Source organism: Plectropomus leopardus, chromosome 24, assembly GCF_026936395.1.
Source record: "Plectropomus leopardus strain MGB_pleo_1.0 chromosome 24, ASM2693639v1, whole genome shotgun sequence".
Classification (NCBI taxonomy): domain Eukaryota; kingdom Metazoa; phylum Chordata; class Actinopteri; order Perciformes; family Serranidae; genus Plectropomus; species Plectropomus leopardus.
Genome location: NC_142199.1, coordinates 11,219,812 through 11,239,727, shown reverse-complemented (window position 1 = coordinate 11,239,727; position 19,916 = coordinate 11,219,812). Strand labels below are relative to the sequence as shown.

Genomic DNA, 19,916 nt, shown 5'->3' with positions numbered 1-19,916 from the left:
AAATAAAAATCTTTAAATGATTAAATAGATACAAATTTTTATTTAGAAAATTGCCAATTAATTTTCAGTCAATCCGCTAATAGATTAAGCTGTATTTTTAAGTAACAAGTAGCTACAACTTTCAGATAATTGTAGTTAAGTAAAAAGTACAATATTTCCCTTTGAAATGTAATAGCGTAGAAGTATTAAGCATTTTTTAAAAAAGAGCCTCAACTTGGACTTTAGTACAATACTCGAGTAAATGTACTTAGTTACGTTCCACCACTGATTATCAGTTTATGAAAGTTTATTGCATTTATTTAGTTGCCTAACAACTTCAATTGGCTGTATTTAAAGACCCTCAAAGGACAGTTATTCAGGTTAGTCCATTTTGTTTTGAGGCTGTTTTTCATTGAAATTATCATTATCATTATTATAGTACACCACAGCTGTAAATGCACTGTGCTGCAGTATTTTATATTAAATTGTCTTGGCGGTAGAGTTGCAATGCTGCTGCTGTGCATCAATCTCCACCAAACAGGCCTTTATTTTGGCTCCATCTTCAAATGCAGTCTGACATGTTTAAGAGTGTCAGCTGATTCATGTCAGAGAGCTGATAAAGACATGACAAGGCTTCATGTCTTCCATGCCCCCCCCCCCACACACACACACACACAAAGCCAGTGGCATTGTTGATGTTAAATGTCTCGCTGACATGAACCATGGTAGCGCTCTCATGTTTGGTTTGTACTGTATGTAATGAGATAGTGGTCACATCTGTGTGTGCTTTTGTACTCCTACTTCTATACGGTACCTCCTGACACAGAGATAGTGTGTGTGTGTGTGTCTATTTGCATGTGACGCACAGCTCATGCTCTTTGACACAAAGCAGCGCTGTGCTTTCATTCACAGATCAGTTACTCAGCTCAACAAGGTCAAAGGATGACACTGAGGAAAGCTGGAAGTCATAACAGCTGACAGCAGATATTCAATAAACCCATGTGAGTGGAGACAGGAAGCTGCTGTGTTTTTGCTTCATGCCTTTTTGATTAGAAGTGAATTGCTGCTACAGTTATAGAGTTAGAATAATCAGAAGGGGCACACTTATTTGAGTTTTGTGTTTACTTTTCTGATGGGCCCCTTAAACTGTAATTTAGGCTGTTTTCACTCAGTTTTAAGCCTGAATGTCCCTTATCGACACCCATGTGTCCAGATTCGTCAGATGGGATGTTTTGGCTGTTCTGTTAATTGCGGTGCTATGTTGGCAAGCTGGCCGCGGGCTCTGACCTACTTCTCCGAAAGCTCGCTGCCCTTTTAGGCTGCTCACAATGATTTATCTGTGACCAGTGCGGGGTTGGTGGGTTTTCTGCGCCAGTGTGTCAGTCTGTCAGTGTGTCAGTGTGTCGGAGTGCACCGGGCCATTTCACAGGGGCGAGTGACACAGTTTGTGGTTCCCTGCTTCCTGTCATCAGTCTTTGTCAGACACGCACATATACACACTTAGAGAGTGTTGATAGATGCAACAAAGAGAGCTCCCTGCGTTCGAGCACTAGTTACAAGTGAGCTCAGTCTACTGTACTGTAACTCTGCCAGCCAGGACTTGACCTTTGACCCTGAGGTCATTGACCGTGAGACTCAGACACACAACAACAGGAAGTGCTCTTTTTCTCTCGGCTAAATCAGGCCATCAGACGCTGATCCTGCACGCTTTCCTACACATGCAGCGCAGCCTGCGAGAGACCACGGCACGACATCAAGTGCAGACACACACGAGCTCGCCAGCAGCTGGCCGCAGGAAAACAGCGTGGTCAGACGGAACAAGAACCCACAATGTAGGGATCTTATTATCGACTGCTTTTTCTGTATCATGTTTGAGCCCTCTAAAAATGCAAAGAATGTTTAAGTAAATACCCCCAGCGCTCGGCCACATGTGACAAACGTCCAGAGCCGAATCCACTCTTGACCTGCACGTCCAATAACATTCTTTCATGTGGAGAAACCAAGTCCATAAGAGGAATTCCCACTTAACGCAAGATAAACAGTCGGAGTCAAGGGTGAACTCTGATAGACAGACAGCCAGTTGGCTGATAGCGAGGGAAAGCACCCAAACATCCCGAAAGATATGGCATTGTGTGTTTTTTCCCTCCAAAATATATATCAGATTTCAAGGCTGATGCGGTGACACAAGGGAAAATCCACCGTGCTTAAATGAAGTAGAATGTCAAAGCATTACAGCTTGGTGTGGCCACGCAAGAAGGAATCCAAACGGGTGTGTTTAGCTAATTCTGCCATTCATCGAGGGGGTATTAGCAGGGTGGGAACACGATCCTGGAAGCTGGGGAGCATCAGAAGCCATTAAAGGGAGGTGAGGAAAAACAGAAAGCAGCCTCTGGACTGTATCACAGTGAGTCCAGGAGGAGGAAGGGAAGGGAGGAGAGTAACAGAGGTGTGGTGGAGGGAAAAAGGATGTATCCTGCATGATATGCTGCACAGGAGATCTGATATTTAAGAGATGCATTAGCAGTTTTACCCTTTAAAACCTGAGCAAATTGGCCTGATTTTGTTTAGACATGAGAAGGCAAAAAAGCAATGAAATAAAAAACTAACAAAAAAATAGCAAGAAATAAGTCAAAACTAAAAATAAAATTACCTGAAATTTACTACGTAAGTAAATAAATTAAAAAAGTGAAAATAAAAGAAAGAAAAAGAAAAAGAAGGGGTGGCTCACCTGGTGGAGTGGGCACCCCATGTACAGGGGCTGCATCCTTACTGCAGCAGCAATGGGTTCAATTCTGGCCTCGCCTATTTTCTGCACGTCATTTCCTCTTTTCCCCCCTGTCAGGCTATGACTGTCGTGTCAAAATAAAGTCTTAAAAAGCCCAAAAAATAATCATTAAAAAAATAAAAGAAAAAGAAAGTTTAAAAAAATAAAAAATGACTTAGAAAGAGTGCTTAGAAATAAAAATAATTTTATATCATATAAATATCGTGTTTTCCCAGCTTTTTTTCTTTATTCCCTAGACATTTTTTCTAGCTTTTTCAAAAATAATTTTGTAAATCTACTAACTTCTTACAATTTGTGAAACATTCATAATCAAGTTGCCCGTTGCCTGTCTCCCCGTGTTTTTGAAAACAATAAATAAATTGCACAGATTTCCTCAGTGTTCAAAGGTTTTAATACTTGTGAAAGGCATCTGAAAGCAGCAAAAGTGATGCTGCTCCAGATTTCAAAGGGTTAAATGGGATTGTCAGAGGTTTTCGGTTTGGCTACTGCTGAAGAAAGAATTCAATAACATTTTGAAGTCGCTTTGGCATGTCTGAAGGAATGGATCCACCCATCTCCAGTGCTCCAAGTCAATGACACAATCGAAATAACCCAACAGAGTGTGTCCAGGCCATGCCATCCCAGAGAGACACGTTCAAAAGGCACCCAATAAAAAGACATAACATCACATGAGACAACACTGCGACAAATCTCTGAGGACCGGCGAGTGTTAAACTGAGAAGTGCAAAGTTCAGCCTCGAAGCAAGACGGAACCGTCGCCAGCAGTGAAGTCATGCTTGCTTCCAGGATGAGGACATGCGAACAGCTGCAGCTGCTGACCTCGTCCTCTGGCCCTCACTGCTGCACCAGTGCTTACACAATCCCAGCGATGAGACCGACGGTTTGGCACCCACAGCTGACATTGCCACACGCCAATGCGATGAAAAATTCTTCATAAGTGTGTGATTAAGCTAGTGTTGCTGGGAATTACACACATACACACACACACACACACACACACACACACACACCTCAAAGAGACGAGGTTATTATGGGAAAAGGCAGCGTAAATCACCTTCAGTTGACCACAAAGTATCAAAGTCATGTAACCATCCTTCATCACGCTCTTCAAACGCAACCAAAGTAACCAGCCTGACTCATCGTGCAACCACTAAAGATGGAGAGCTCTCGCTTTGACGTTCTCTTACCAGCATCTTTTCAACCCTGTCTGCCCTCGCTGAAAACTCCACTGTCAGCATTTTAATAAATACACACACACACACACACACACACACACACACACACACACACACACCAATACACAGATTGTCTCCAGATGTCTAATTGGAGAGAGACATAAATAGGGTAACAATGGCGGAGAGAAGAGTCACAAAGTCAAGCTGAATCAGATGAGAGGCTCATGGCTGTCTGTCTGTATGGATTAAAGATTAGACACACATATGTTCCAATGCACACACACACACACACACACACTCACTGCGCTCTTTGATTTGCCCGAGTCCTTCATTTTATATACAGTCAGTGGTGTCAGAGGTGATGTAATCCTGGAAACTGTCCAGTGTAAGTGCTGCCTGTTGCACTCATTTAGTATCCAAAGGTGGGAGTAAGTCACACATCTGCAAATCACAAGCAAGTCTCAAGTCCTAACCTTCAAGATAAAGCAGGTTTATGGTCTTAACCTTCAAGTTTCAAGTAAATCTCAAGTCTTAACCTTCAAGTCTCAAATCTTAACCTGCAAGTCTCAAGCAAGTTTACAGTATGTCTTAATTTTCAAGCCTTAAGCAAGTTTCAAGTCTCAATCTTCAAGTCTCAAGCAAGTTTCAACTCTTTGCCTTCAATTCTTATGCATGATTATAGTCTTAACCTTTAAGTTTCAAGCAAGTCTCAAGTCTTGGCCTGCAAGTCTTCAGTCTTGACCTGCAATTCTCAAGCAAGTTTTTAGTCTTAACTACAAGACTTATGCAAGTAACAAGTCCTAACCGTCAAGTCTCAAGCAGGTTTCAACTCTTAACCATCAAGTCTTATGCAAGTTTGTTTTTGTGATGAGAATCAACCCAGTTGAGTCATGTCCCTGCTGAAAGTCAAGCAAGACAAGACAAGTCAAGTCACTGCTCAGGTCAAGCAAGTCACAACTTAAGTCTTAATATGAAATTCAGATCTGGTCAAATGTTAGCTTTTTGGTGACATTTTGATCAGCCAGTAAGCTGAAAAGTAAGCTAAAAAGACACCTTTCTGTTTGTTTCTTTGTGGGTTTTGTAGTGATGGGTGATATTGGGTGTTGTGGTGGTCCTGTCACTGATTTTTGAGCTGCAAACTTTGTATATCGCTGTTCTTTTTTTGACTGACTTCATTTACATCATAATCCTTGAATTCAAATGGTGTTGTTTTTATCCATGTAAATGTAATATTTTTCTCTCAAATATGGAGGGAAGTAGGGGTAGAACATGGATTTTTTGTGATTTGTTAAGAGTATAACACCACCAACATGTTTTTGTGCATTGACAAGGATGTCGCGCTCATAACGAGAGGCTTATTGAGAAAAAAGCATTTTTAGGGCCTCGGTGAAGTTGAAGATTGTGCACGGGTCAGTGTGAAAGGTTATCTCTGCGTCCAGCCGGCTTAAGTCGCAGGGAGGTTCTCACAGATCGTATCTTGATGTGAGACAATGAACTCTCCCAACGCTCCCCATTAAAGACCAACATGGCTGGACTTTCTCTGCCCATGTCAGAACTCCCTCCTATTAAATGTGATTACAAATGGTTGCTGCTTTTGAAGGCCTCCTCCCAGAGACCTCATCACCCCAGTCAAATTTCTATGAAAACAATCTGCCAGACAAAACCACAGTGGACGTAAGCCTGAGCTGTGAGTCTACCGATGCACAGCTGGGGCTTTGTTAATGTGCAGGAAACATTCGTCTTTAGAGCAGGACTGAAAATGACTGTGTTTAAAGTAACTTTTGTCCTTTAGATAAAGATGTTCAGATTAGCTCTCCACTACATCACACATTATTTTAAATATGCAATATCAACAGTTTTAAAGAGCCCACACCGTTGTTTTTTTTAGCTAAACTCACACAGATATTTAGAAAGGTTTTCCTGATGCATGGTTTCCCATACATTCATGTATTTGTGGTGGCCCACCATGATTAAAAGATCTGCCACCACAAATACCGTAAAACGTCAATCAGTAGCCCAGACTATTGTTTGTGTAAACCACTGAATCTATAGGTTGCTAACATTAGCCTACAGAGCCCTGCTGGTGGCCTGGTAATGCAGCAGTGTTCTTTTTATTTGCTGAATTGTTTAATTGATTTATAATATGGAATTTAAGTTTTGAACAAATTGCAAGCACCCATGCTTTTCTGTCTCCATCAGGAAAATGAGCAATGTCATTGTAATATGCCATTCTTCTTGCCATAGTTGCTTTGTTTACATAAATGCCACAGATGACGATGAAGATAAAGATGACCTATTTCATAGGAAGATTTAAACCACTAGCCCTTGTTAGTTTTCTAAGGGACATATGGCACTTGAAAACCAAGGGGTACAGGTAAAAATAAGAAATGGGATTGGGCCTTACCAATCAAAGTGTTTGCATACATTATGAGATGTTATAAAAAGTTATTTCAGTGTGTGCAATGCTTAGAAAAATACAAAAATCACCTCACAACCTAGTAGTTTTCCAAAGGACATGGGTCCCCAAAAGGTCTGCGGTAAACAAATATTGTTATCATAAAAAAGAGAAGGGGAAGTACCATACTTCCTCTTTACAACAGACAAAGTTACATGCAATTGTGTCTAAGGGAAACAAAAGCAGTGCAACCTGACACTGTATGGTTATTTGTTTGTTATCAGGTATCTCATGACAGATCTCACTGTCACATCCTCACATGAAGTTGGATCACAGCGTCAGCTTATGGAGCTGAATCAACTGTTGTAACATGCTCCAGCTGTGTTTCCCTCTCAGCTCAACTCTGACTGACGTGTTTTCATGTAACGCTCCACAGCATGCCATCCCATGCTTTTAAATGTATCGGTGAAAAACTGACAAAAGAAGAAATGATGGATGGATGAAACGAATAAGAGGCACATTGGTAATGAGAGCAGGGTGTTTTCTGACCTGAAGACGTAGAGAAAGAAAGACACAAGTTGACGAGGGGTGAAGATAGACCTCTTTTGTCCCTGACGTGGCGAGACAAGTAAAAAAAGGGTGAGAGAGATGAGAGGACGAACAAGCTGCCAGTTGAATGTCATCTGGAAAATGTTCTGTCCCTCCTCGACAGATGCGGTGTCTAGTTTGGGAAGAGGAGAAGAGAGGAGGAGATAGGAGAGGATATGGAAAAAGAAAGATGAGATAAAAAGAGGAGAGAGCAGACCGCTATCAAATATCGCTGTATGTCTCAGTATTATCCTCCCTGGGAGAGAATGAAAGGCATTCCTGTGACCACCCTGGCCTCTTAAATGAGAGGAGCTTTGGTGGCGCTCCAATTCAGGGACCCCCTGCTAATCCTAAGTTTATTGACAACAGGTGCTGTGGTGGGAGAGGCTTATTAGTGGTACAGCTTTGTAAATCCTGTTTGTGTATGAGTATAAACACTTACACAGGACATGATATATGTGCTATTCATGTGATGGTATTATTCCAGTCTCCTGAGAGGAGAGATTAGCAAAACTGTAACTAGGAAAAATGCATTGAGCAATTACTGTCATTATTCATTATCTGTTGAGTACTAAACATTTAGTTTCAAGGCAGTCTTGACCTTAGGGAGTTTTTCAGAGGACAAAGTTGAAGTTCATATTCAGTGGTCGTCAATGACAGGGCTGAAAAACATACTTACAATTTAGGAAATTTGTTTTTTGCTTTCTAGTTGGAAGTTGGTTGCTGATGTTGTCGGTTTTATATTCCTGCTGGAACATGTGCGGTTGTTAAGATTTTGGAGTGATATGTCATATTCGGCAAGGAACATAAGAAGTTTAACTGAAGTCACTTAAAACTCAAGAACAATCTCCTTTCGCTGATTAATACTGTGGCTGTCAATCAACCAATCAGGGTTTTTAGCCTAAAGAAACGTCAAAGGAAGTTTTAGTGGTAATCACACCTGAAAATTAGGAACAAAATACAATGTATACATAAAAACCCCTGTCTCCTTAAAGGAGACTTATTATGCTTTTACATATTTTGTGTCTCATATATACAGTGTTAAAATGAAGGATGTTCATATTAAATGTGGCCAAAGTTTCAAATAATGAGGTAGACATATGTAAAGTAATCTCTGTGATCATATTGTGGCTACAGTATGACATCATTTTCACAGTAGAAAGTTGTGCTAATTACCATAGCATCCATTGCAGTGGTGCAGAGACACAGAGAGTGTAGATACAGAAGATCAGGAAATGCTGACCAATCAGAGCAGACTGTGCTTAAAGAGAAAAGTAGTTATTTTGCCACTGATCTCCTGTTATCTTTGGATCTGTGTCTATGTTCTATAACCAGTACAGTGTGTTGCATGCTTGTGAGTATTGAAACCAGTCCTCTCCACTTTCCACCTGTTCCCAATCACATCAGTCACACCATCTTACTTCTTTGCTCTGATGACCAAAGCCCATGACCAATCAGTAACCTTAAAACGGTACCCACGAGTGACATTTCCATGGCCATCATCATCATCTTCATCATCACTGGCATCTAACTTAAAGCAGAGAGACATCCTTTTAACATTTAGGACAGTCCCAACAGCCTGGACCAGTGAACACCCTGCACGGCATATTTTTCACCAACTTCCCAGAAGACAAAACCAGAACCACATGGTGGGATTTTTCTAAGAAACGACCCTGTGGAAGGTTTGGAATGATATTCCAAAGAAACACCTACATTTCTCAAAGTCATCGAGACTGAGTCCAACTCAAACATGCCTGTAAATGTCATATAGGTGTTATGTAGCATTTATTGACATTGCATGTAATTAGGTAAAACGTCAGCTTGAGTGTGATCCTGGGTGGTTTTAACTGATGAATGGTCGTTTTAAATACTGTAACACACTCATGTCTCATGCATGAGCCCTGCTAATTCATTCAAAAATACTAATGTTGAATGGCATGTGACTGAAAGATCAACTTTCCCCCATGGTCTTAATTTTCCAGATTTATTCAGGGATATGTGTTTCTTTGAATTTAAAAGTTGGAAACAGAAAAAAATTAGCCAAGGGAGTTTTTGTTCATGAGGCGTGACATCCAGCAGTTTTACTGCTAATAACCTGAAGGATTCAGAGCTTCCACAGTTTGTGGACCCGATGCAGATCAAACACAATGTGGGCGTATTGATATTGGCCCGGTGTGTGTGTGAAAGAGGAAGCTGCTCCTGTCACCGGGGAGAGGAGCAATGTGCACAGTATGTTTCCATACGTGTGTGCGTGTGTGTGTGTGTGTGTGTGTGTGTGTGTGTGTGTGTGTGACCACAGAAGGATCTCCCTGGCTGCAGCTAAAAGGATCTTTCATCTGAGGGGGGGGGGGCTCCAAGTTTTCCATCTTTGCACCCCACACCCTCCAGACCTCCACCCAGGCCTCACCGGTTCTGTCACCCAGGGATGGGCAGCCATTCCAGGGCAGAGCTCGCTGATTGTTCCCCTGTGTTATTCCGTCACGGTTCTTCCTCTGAGAGTGTTTGGCATTGCTTTGGATGTAGCAATGGTGTGAGACTGTGAGCCCTTTACGTGTTGATGTGCACGGTGTGAGGGCGTGCTCACTCCCATTAATGCACACTGACAGGAAGAAGATGAACGTCACAATCTGTGCACATTCATTAACACTTGGCCTTTCCCATTGTTCACCCTATCTCCAGTGACGTGTTAAGGCATCGGATATGCAGTGACTTCATATTGTGTTTGTGTGTTTGTGCATAGTTGCTGACTCATCTGATATATTTTCAGCTTTTAAAATTGTTTTGTCTATAGACAAATCTAATTTTTCCTTTCATAATTTGCAAGTTTTTATGCCTCTGCACCAGCAATAGCCATGGCCGCAGGCATTATGTTTTCGTGTTGTCCATCCATCCAGTTCTTGTGAACATGGTATCTCAAGAACACCTTGAAAGAATTTCTTCAAATTTAGCACAAACACTTAATTCGACTCAAGGATAAACTCATTAGTATTTGGTGGTCATTTTTCAAAGGTCAAGGTCACTGTGACATCATAACTCCCATTCTTGTGACAGACACTTTGAGGAAATTTGTTCACATTTGGCAGAAACGCTCATTTGGACTTAACGGTTGATCTGTTTAGATTTTGATGGTTAAAGATCATGGTCACTGTGACCTTGCATCCGTGCCATTCTGGTGAAGGTGGTATCTCAAGAACATCTTGTTGATGTTCACTTGGGATTATCAATAAAACTGATTAGATTTTGGTGGTCAAAGGTTGCGTACAGTAAGTTTAGTTTTCCTTAAAACAAATGTAATTTCACATTTTGGAACAAAAATAAGTTTTTATGGTGTACATGTCTTTGGTTTCCATTTGAGGGATGCATGTCTCGAAGCCAGTTGGAGCAGTGATGTAGGTGACTGCAGACTGATGGATGGTTCAAGATGCAGTGTGTATTTTTCAGAAAAACCTAAGGGGAAATAGAGATGCTATGAGACGTCCACATCTGCTCCCTCACACCATACATGCCATCTTAAGGGGATTGTGTGTGTGTAAATATATGTATGTGTGTGAGCATGCATGTGTGTCCCAGGCTGTATGTAAAGCAACCACTGGACATTCCACCTCTCACGCCCAAAGAGACCAAGGACAAACTTTATTTTCTCTCTTTTTTATGTACACTGCACACGTAAAGTCACTTGAAGTTTAGACACAACTGGAAAAGCTTCTTGAGGTACTAATTACTAGTAATTTTTGTTCCAGTAACTTTGCTTCTGTAACTGCAGAAAAGAGTGCAGAGAAAGTAAAGTAATGTCATGTTGAGAGGCGGTTTCTCATTCTTTAACTATGAACAGTATATTTTACCAATTATTTTTAATGTGTAAGTTCATCTGCGCCTTATTAAAATAGCAAAACAGGAAAAACAGCCTCCCTCCCTCCATCCATCCATCCATCCATCCATCCATCCATCCATCCATCTTTCTTTCTATCAGCCCCATTGAGTTCTATTCACAGAGACAGGCAGGGGTCAAGGGTCAAGCTCACTCACATCATCACATGCATGCACTCGTCATGCATAATAACTCAGGGCGGAAAAACAAGGCGAACCCCCTGCAGACTTTAAACAAAACTTCCCCATTGAGCATTTTGTCTTTTGATAACAGGGCTGGTGAGTGATCTGTGTGTGTGTGTGTGTGTGTGTGTCTGTTTGCAGTGCTACCAAGGGAGCTGACTGTTCACGTGGATCGTCAGGTGATGTATGTTGCCAACTACCTGCGGTGTAGCTTCAGACTGTTAGGGAATTGCAGGTCTGGCCTCAGGATCCGAGGTAAGAACACACCAACACACTCATTTTAGTGAGATGAAATAAAGCCAGACACAACTGAAATACACACACGCACACACACCTGTGAATTGTATATAAAATATGGTCAGTTTGCCAAATGACACAGTAGATATACAAGGAATCTGACTTTAGTCAGAAACACTGCAGTCAGGCAGGAGGTCATATTCCCAACATGTCCTTTTGTCACTGAAGACATTTTTTTGTTCCATTTAACACAGAAGTTTTTTGTTTAATTTGTGATAAACAGACATTTGGGATATTCTGTTCAGCTGTTGAACGATATATTGTAGTTTTGTAGTTTCTACTTAACTATTGACCTCATGTTTTTCTTAAATTCACTCTTAAGACAGGTCCTACGGAAACTCTTTGTCAGATTTATGACGTGCTCTCGCATTGTAAACGGCAAAATTGTTCGCACCTGTGTCCTCATAAATTGAAAGCATGTCTTATTTTATCCTAATTAGCATCTGCAAATCATTCTAAAAAAGCATGACACTGTGTCATGTGCACACACCAAAACTGAAAGAAAAGAAAAGTTTAAACAAAGTCCAAACATCCACTGGACTCCAAACATTAAACTTAAACTTAAATAGTTAAGAAGTGAAGTTCAGTTGTTCTGAAGTGGGTGGTGTCGTGGTTAGCACTGTTGCCTTACTGCAAAATGATCCTGAGTTTTAACCCACCTGCCCTCCTGTGTGGAGTTTGCGTGTCAGCGTGGGTTTTCTCCAGCTTCCTCCCACAGTCCAAAGACATGCAGGTTAAGTGTTGGCTCTAAACTGACTGTAGGTGCGAATGTCTGTCTCTGTGTGTCAGCCCTGACACAGTCTGTTGACCTGTCCAGGGTGCCCTGTGCCTCCTACCCAGAGTCAGCTGGGATCGGCTTCAGCACATCTGCATTACTGGATAGGATGAGTGGTTATAGATAATAATTGTATGGGTTTTGAAGTAGAGGTACTTCTACAGAAAGTGAACACCAAACGATCATACTGTCATATTTAGTAGCTTCAGGGGTGGATTTAAATATATCTATATTGGATTTATATATATCTATATTCACACAGAAATCACGCTACAGGGCCGCACAAAGTCCCCCCCTTCATACCACCCCTGCGTTTTTACACAGAACCAAATGACGGCAGCATCATTCGGCTCTCGTGTGTGAATATGCACTGCATCGCGGCGTCCTGTGATTCAAAAAGGCATGACGGGCGAGACATGTAGCATAACAGCATTTGCTTTTAGTGTAACATTTATTTTACGCATCCACAGTGCTTTCTAAACAATAATAACATGTCAATCACAATCATGTATCTTCTCTGTTAAAGGACAGTTGATCTCGTCCTCTGCTAGGAGAGTAACGAGCTCCACAATCTCATTGTTTTCCCAGCGTGCAGACATTTATGGTCGCTGGTTTTTCTTCTTTGCATTAACCACTTCTTGCTAATAGCTGCGTTTTAAATCTTAAGTGGTGAGTCGCACACATAAACAAGTTTTTTTAAATGTCCTGCACGTCCAAACAGCGTGTGATATTTTCTGGGATGATTATTCTAAATAATTGGATGGCATAGTTACCAATAGTGTACAATTTATTTTAAAAGAGCACAATGCATTTTCTAAAACAATGAAAACATTTAAAATATACAACTGCAGAATAAAAGAAGACACTATAACCAATAATTTTCACACATGTCAGCACAAAATGTGTGTGTGTGAGTGCTCTTTTGTGTGCATAGATTCTGTTCAAACTTAAGAACAAATCCCTAATAAGAAAACATTGGTGATGTCTGAGTCTTTGTGGGTTTTTAGAGGAACTTCCTCCTCACGAGTGAATAAGAACTATTTATCTTAGCTCACTGAAAAGGGTGTATGCAGAGATAGCAGTAGATATTTGTGGGTGTGTGCGTAAAGGCGAACAGTATGGAGATGGGTATCTGAAGTGACTCCACGGCTGATGAAATTGGAGACATTTGGTTGTCAATATCCATGCTGCTGTAAAAATCTGCATTTTGGCTCACTTTGATAGAACTTAACACACTGAGGGTGGCAAATTGGGAAAGAGGATTAAGCGGATGGGAAGGCTAAACACCTGGTGACCAGAATAATAGCAACAGGTTTCCTTTTGCAGCATGATGCCAAGCTTAAGGTAAAGCAAGAGTACCTACAGGGATGTACACGCACACACATACCGTCACACATGCAAAAAGTGTACTTCAATCATTCTACTGTTGTTTGGTCCAAAAGAAGCCAAACCAACGGCCAAAGAACATAGACCGTGTAGAGAGAGCAGTGTGTGTGTGTGTGTGTGTGTGTGTGTGATGGTGTGTATACCTGATTGCAGGAGCATGAATAAGCGTTGCACGTGCCTGCGAATCACACACCCGCTGGCGGTTCGGCGCAGTGCAGCAGGTCAGGAGTGTGTGTGTGGGCCTTTGGATGGCTGAATAATAATGTCAACGGGTTGATGTGGCGAGGCCTGTCATGAGAGCGCTGTAGGTTTGCACCGTCAGCTGTGCTTCATCAGGGAAACCCTCACCGCCAAACCTCCCCTTCTTCCTCCTGCTCTCCTCTTCCACCGCTCTGTTTTCCAGCCGGCTCTTTTCCCCCCTGTGATCCTCCATCTGTTTCCCCTCGCCTTCACACTATCACCTTTCTGCTTCTTCCCCCTTTTTATCAGTTCTTTGCTGTCTCACTGGCACCCGCTCCTTTTGTCTTTCAGCAAATGTTAATTAAAGTGTCAGAGCATCAAAAATCATCTGTTTTGTTTGGCACGTCTTTAATCTTGCTGCCCTACTAACTTTTTTTCCCAACTTTTTGCACCTTCTGACCTCAACTTTTGCCAGACACTCCCAACAGTGTTTGATGTTTTTTGATGCATCCACCCTGCAACGCCGGGATCTGGGAGGTGTAGCGGTAGTGATTTTTTTTTCTCTGGGACCACAGCAGGGGAAGGGAAGGCCCAGTTCTAATTTCCCAGAGGATGTTGACGGCTGTTTTTCTCACGGTGGTCTGGGCCAAGCTGTAAGCTGGCATGGCTTGGTATAGGTTGGCACAGGAAATGGCTGCCTGAACCCCACAAGGGATGCCGGCCAGTTCCATTTCCTGTTAAACATCCTCCCAGAGGAAAGGGAGCTCCACGACGTGAGAGACAAAACCCACAGTGGGAGAAACGGAGAGTACAAGTGGACTCATTAAACAGCATTTGATCTTTGCCGCAGTAAAATACAACCTATTCAGTCAAAAACATTCACTTCCATTGTATTTGGGTGGAGACATAAATCTCAGAGATGTGGAAAAATACAGCCAAAGCTTTAATTATTTTTGTGCCTCCGCACCGGCAACACTCAAGACCGTAGAGTATGTTTTCAGGTTGTCCGTCTGTCACATTGTTGTGAACGTCTTGAGGGAATTTCTTCAAATTTTACATAAACATCCATTTTCAGTCGATGATGAACCGCTTAGATTTTGTTGGTCATAGTTCAAAGGTAAAGGTCACTGTGACCTTGTGCTCATCGAATTCGAATGAGATATCTCAAGTGCTTCTTGAGGCAATTTTTTTTCAAATTTGGCACAAATGTCCACTTGGACTGAAGAATGAACTGATTAGGATTTGGTGGTCAAAGGTAATGGTCACTGTGACCGAACAAAACATGTTTTTGGCCATAACTCAGGAATTTGTATGTTATTTATGACAGAATTTCACACATCTTTCTAATAGAATATCCAAAAGGTCAACCTTTGATATCATATTGTTAAACAAAAAAATTCTGGCCAGTGTCCTATCAAAAGAACAGGAGGGGGAAACATTTGGTCAGATACTAAATTGATGACACTAATCTTGGGAGCCGTCCTTTAAACTGTGGTGATTGTATCAATCTTCTGTGTTGCCGTGTTGAAGATGTATGTTGTATTATGCAAGTATGTTTAAATTTTGGGTGAACTAACCCTTTAGTTCATTTTGTTTTTATGTAACTGTGGTTGTTTTTTTCTAACGTTTTAGTGTCCCCTCACAGGTATATTGTATTGTCAGGGGCTCATATTCCATCAGGCTAAATTCTTTCCTATCAGATAACCACAAATTCTCATTACCGATAACCTGAGGCGTCTCTTTGTTTCTACCAGGGTTAAGCAGCATTTTTGTGGGGCACGCTCTACTATCTCCTACCACTGTCTGGGTCTGTGTCTCCTAAGCTCATGTTTTTTTGGGTGCGGGCCAGGGCAGAGTTTGCCTCTGTGGTTTTCGGTCATGCATTCTCTCACACGGCATTCCAGACAGATCTCCTTACATCCACACATGGGTGTTTTTTTCCCTCTCTCTATCCTTCTTTCCTGTCTTTTTGTCTCCGAGGGCAGCATACCACAAAATCACATGTTGCCACAAATAGAAAACTTGTTTGAACCACTGCTTTAGAAAAAGCATGTTTAAACTTTACACATTCAGAGTAATTGATTACTCTATTCATGTTAATGCGGTGAAAGAAAAAGACATCCAAGATTTGGATCTTCTGGTCACAACATGATTGCTGCAGTGGCCATCGGGGTGGCCAGATGGGTCCCCTGAAAATCTTCGGGTGACACACCAAAGCCAAAAACCATAACTGAATTCCAGAACTTCTATTATGCTTTTAATTATGGTAGACTTCATGGAATAGGACCGGCTCCATATAATGTAACAAAAACAACGATTTTAAGTTTAATATCATATTCCTATTCTGCCTGTTTATCCACCTAAATCATACGGACTTGACCGTTAATAAGACAAATATACAGATTTAATTTGAAGGAGTGTGTTTATGTGAGGAACAAAGTGTAGGGGAGATTTGGATGTTACCATAGAACCCATTGTCATTCAGATATCTTGAGATGACAGTTCAGGACCCTTTGAAAATGTCCTTACCAGTTGTTCTCCTGCCAGAATTAGCCTGATTTTTAAATGTTATTCACCCTCTTCCTATCAAGCTATGCTGACATGGTTGGTAACAGTGGATGTGCCCCACAGCCTCTTGAAGACAGTAATGGCTGGTTAGCAACTGTATCATGGTGACCATAGCCCCCTCTGGCCCTCCCATGGGGGCGCCACTGGTTAGCTGTAATTAGAGGCTTTATTTGGAGTAAAGCTCTTCATATGCAGGCTGCAGTGTGAACACCACTGAGCACAAGGGAGCCACAGATTCATGAGGAAAGCCGTTTTTGGTTTTATGACGTGCTAATGTCCAGGAATGCTATTCGGCTGGCTATTAAGAGCTTAGATAGGAAAGAGGCCCTTAAGTTCAGGAAAAGAAAAAAACATCTTTTGTTGAAAATATGAGCAGAGGGATGTCATGCAAGGTCAAGTTTAAATTATGATTGAATGATATTGCCAGATTACTAGATGAAGGGTTTAGAGTCAAACTCATCTGACCTCTCAAGGAGTCAAGTTCATTCTCTTGATCTATTGCTTTTTTCTTCTTTTTTTGGCATTCCTTTCAGTCAAGGCAATCAGCACTGGTTTTTATCAAGAAAAACAAAACAAAGCAGCTGTACAGGGACACTTCTCACTGTTGTTTGACAAATTTATGATCACAGCATCACAGGGAATCCAAATGAAGAATCCGTGAAACATCAGTTGGTCAAAAGTATTGCCAAAGGTAGTTGAACTTCCCAAAAGTTCCAGATTTCCTGGCCTTGAAGCACGCCATCACTTTGACGAAAGAAACGCGTCAAAGGACAGCGGGTGCCTATTGTGTCTGGGAGCAATTCATCACAATGGGAAGGGTAATGAAAAGCCTGGAGGGGACATGAGGGGCGACTGTAAATCTAGCCAAGCCGCAACGAGCTGCAGGCCAGAGCACTAAGTCAGTGGGGATGTGCTTGTCTGACAGATTGTGTAAAATAGTGTGTGTGTGTGTGTGTGTGTGCTCACTTCTTGAGCCTTGTTCGCATAAGACATTTGTAGAGCTGAAATTTGAATATTTAAAATCCTTGTCATAATAGGACGAGCAGATAGCGAGATTGGATCCAAATGAAACTGATGAGACTGCAGGATGAGTTCAGTGATTTAATGAGGAAAATAAACCAACAGCAGAAGCAGAAATAAATCCAAAAGACTCGAGGAACACAAAAAAAATTAAGAAGATATTGAAAGCTAGAAATGAAAGCAGATGATCTGACACTGAAACTGGACAGATGACAACAAGGTTAATGAGCGACAGGTGAAACTAACCAGGGCGGGCAGACAATCACAAAGGCAGGAAGTAAACGAAGATTTGACAAATGAGGAGTGACCTTCAAAATAAAACAGGAAACTAACTAAAACAAAAACCAAGGATTATGACGATCCTGCTTTGTTTACTAGCTTGCCTTCGTCTTCGTTTTTTGCCTTTGTTGGCACATTGCTATATCTGTTGGCACAGTACATCCAGCTGTAGGTTGTGCCTCCCCATTCCAAACCCCGGCTTTGGCTGGACGGCACCAGGCTTGTCCACATGACGCGTACAGGCAGCGTCACTGGAGAACGTAGCCAGACTGAAGCGGTCAACATGGCTCAATAGCACCACTGGTTAAAAAACTCCTGAAACTAACTTAAAAAACTAAAAAACTGCAGGATGCCTTTAAATTGCAGTGTGTTGAGCTTTCTTAGTGAGTGTAAGGATCTTTTTTTTCCAGGTCCAGACTTTGGAATCCAATCAAGAAACAGCAGTTTTTCAGTTAAAATAAAAAATTATCCGATGAGTGCCAGAAGGGAGGACTAACAATTAGCCAATCAGCACCACTCTCCAGAATAACGCATTGTCAAGCTGTGTGTGCGACACATGAGGAGAGATAATGGCATAGACAAGCTCCACAGACAAGACAGATGCTGTTATCGATACGGAGGCTGTTCTAAATGGATATGCCTTCACAACAGGCAGTTTTGACCAAAGAAACATTGTCTTAGTTCTAAGAACCCCCTTTTTGTTGCGTCTGTACCGAACACAGAGTAAAGCCATAAGGCTACATCCATCTCTGTTTAGGTATCTAACGCTGAGCATAAATGTGATTTAAAATGACAGATTAAGATGGATAAGATGGTCCCTAGTGATTGATTTGGGAAAAACAAGTGGACTTTGAAGTAGACATAATATCAGACTGAAGATGGAAACTGTAACGAGCTAAATATTCTGTCTGATATCAGGTGAAAGATCTATACTTAACTTCTCTAGTGAGTTCATTGCTTCCTCTTTCCCTTATCCTCAGCTTGTTCCTCTTAATCAGTTTGATCCTCCACATTGAATGATAACCCAGAATTTCACTCCTGTGAATTGGTTTATTTGCCCAGGTGTTTCCATTGTGTGATGATGATAAAGTGTGCGACTACAGAGAGTATGTTGCGTCCTGTTTTCCCTATGTGATGTCTGATGAGGATCTATGCAGTGAGAGTTACATAATGCAGACAGCATGTAGGAGTTTACTATTTTATTACGTAGCTCCTTTTGCAATAAAACTCTTGGACAACTCTGGCTTGGATTAGGCCAAAAGGACAGAAACTGCACAAAAGCTTTCATAAATGAAGTCCCAGCAGAGGGTATTGAGGTTATAAGCCTAGATTTGGACCAGAGAAGTGGACCCTCCCTTCGATCCTTAGACTGTTGCTGCCCTGACATAAAAACACACTGTGGGTCTCAAATCCTATTTTTCGTCTTCTGTTCAGTCTTGACAGAACTTTTGCACTACAGAGTCAATAAAATATGCAAGGGATTATAAAACGACAACATACAGTATAAAAAAGTCAGCTTCGGCCTTGCCAAAAAACTATAAACACTTGCCTCATCCCATTACACCACCACCCAGCCCTGTATTGTCAGCTCCTTACAATCTGTGGAGTTTTCCAAAAGAGTGTTAACAGACTGGAGTCGTGTCCAGGACTGCAGTTTTGTTTACCACTCAGGAATCCAAATGTGTCATTAGGAGACAAGGCTGCGTTCCTCACAGGAACCCTGTCAGATTCCTCCTCCACCTCCTCCATTAAATAAGTGGTAGTTGAAAGGTGACAGGAGTAATAAAGGAATCTCAGCTCTTGTTCCTGAGCGATGAGTGCCTGTAAATATTTCAGCATGGACGAAATACTTGTGAGCCGGATTACAGGTATGCACATGAGAGTTTTAGATAGATACATCCCCTTCTTGTTGTCATAATAACTGTCAGAAGTAATCCAGGGATTGGACAAGGTCAAGGACAAGGTTGAAGTTAAATCCCGAAGTGTGATGTTACATTTTTTCCCTTATTGCAAGTACAACAACAGGACTCACTACCTGTTTCTTAATTTTAGTGTGTCTACATGGATGATTAACTGTTAAGGCCTTTATGCCTGAACGTGTCTTGTAGCACGATATCATGTGTCAAGTTCACATTTCAGAGCCTTTTACAAGGTTCTTGTGTTAAAACTAGTCAACTATAAACATTGAAAAGCCATTGGAGGCAGTGTTTTCAACTCAGGAAACTAACAATAGTAACAATTAGCTTGCTAGAGCTGATTAAATCTGCAAGTGACAGTTTCAACTGACAAAACCAATGGTTGCTAGTGAGAAATGAGAACCCTGCCTTTATCTATTATTATCGTATGTATTATAGTCCTTTTTACACCAAGTTTGCACTTTATAGACACAACTAAGTCCTCTCTTAGCCATTGTTTGTATGTGGGAGCTATTTGGGTTGT

The 19,916-nt window shown here is 41.5% G+C and overlaps 1 long non-coding RNA gene across 1 annotated transcript in view; it reads left to right on the top strand.

The window, feature by feature from the left end:
* The window catches only part of LOC148185500 (uncharacterized), a 111,494-nt gene extending 99,829 nt beyond the window's left edge, over positions 1-11,665 (top strand). The window contains exon 9 of the long non-coding RNA XR_015775894.1: positions 11,114-11,665. This is a non-coding gene — a long non-coding RNA (uncharacterized LOC148185500). The remainder of the gene's footprint in view (positions 1-11,113) is intronic.
* Positions 11,666-19,916: the final 8,251 nt, after the last annotated feature.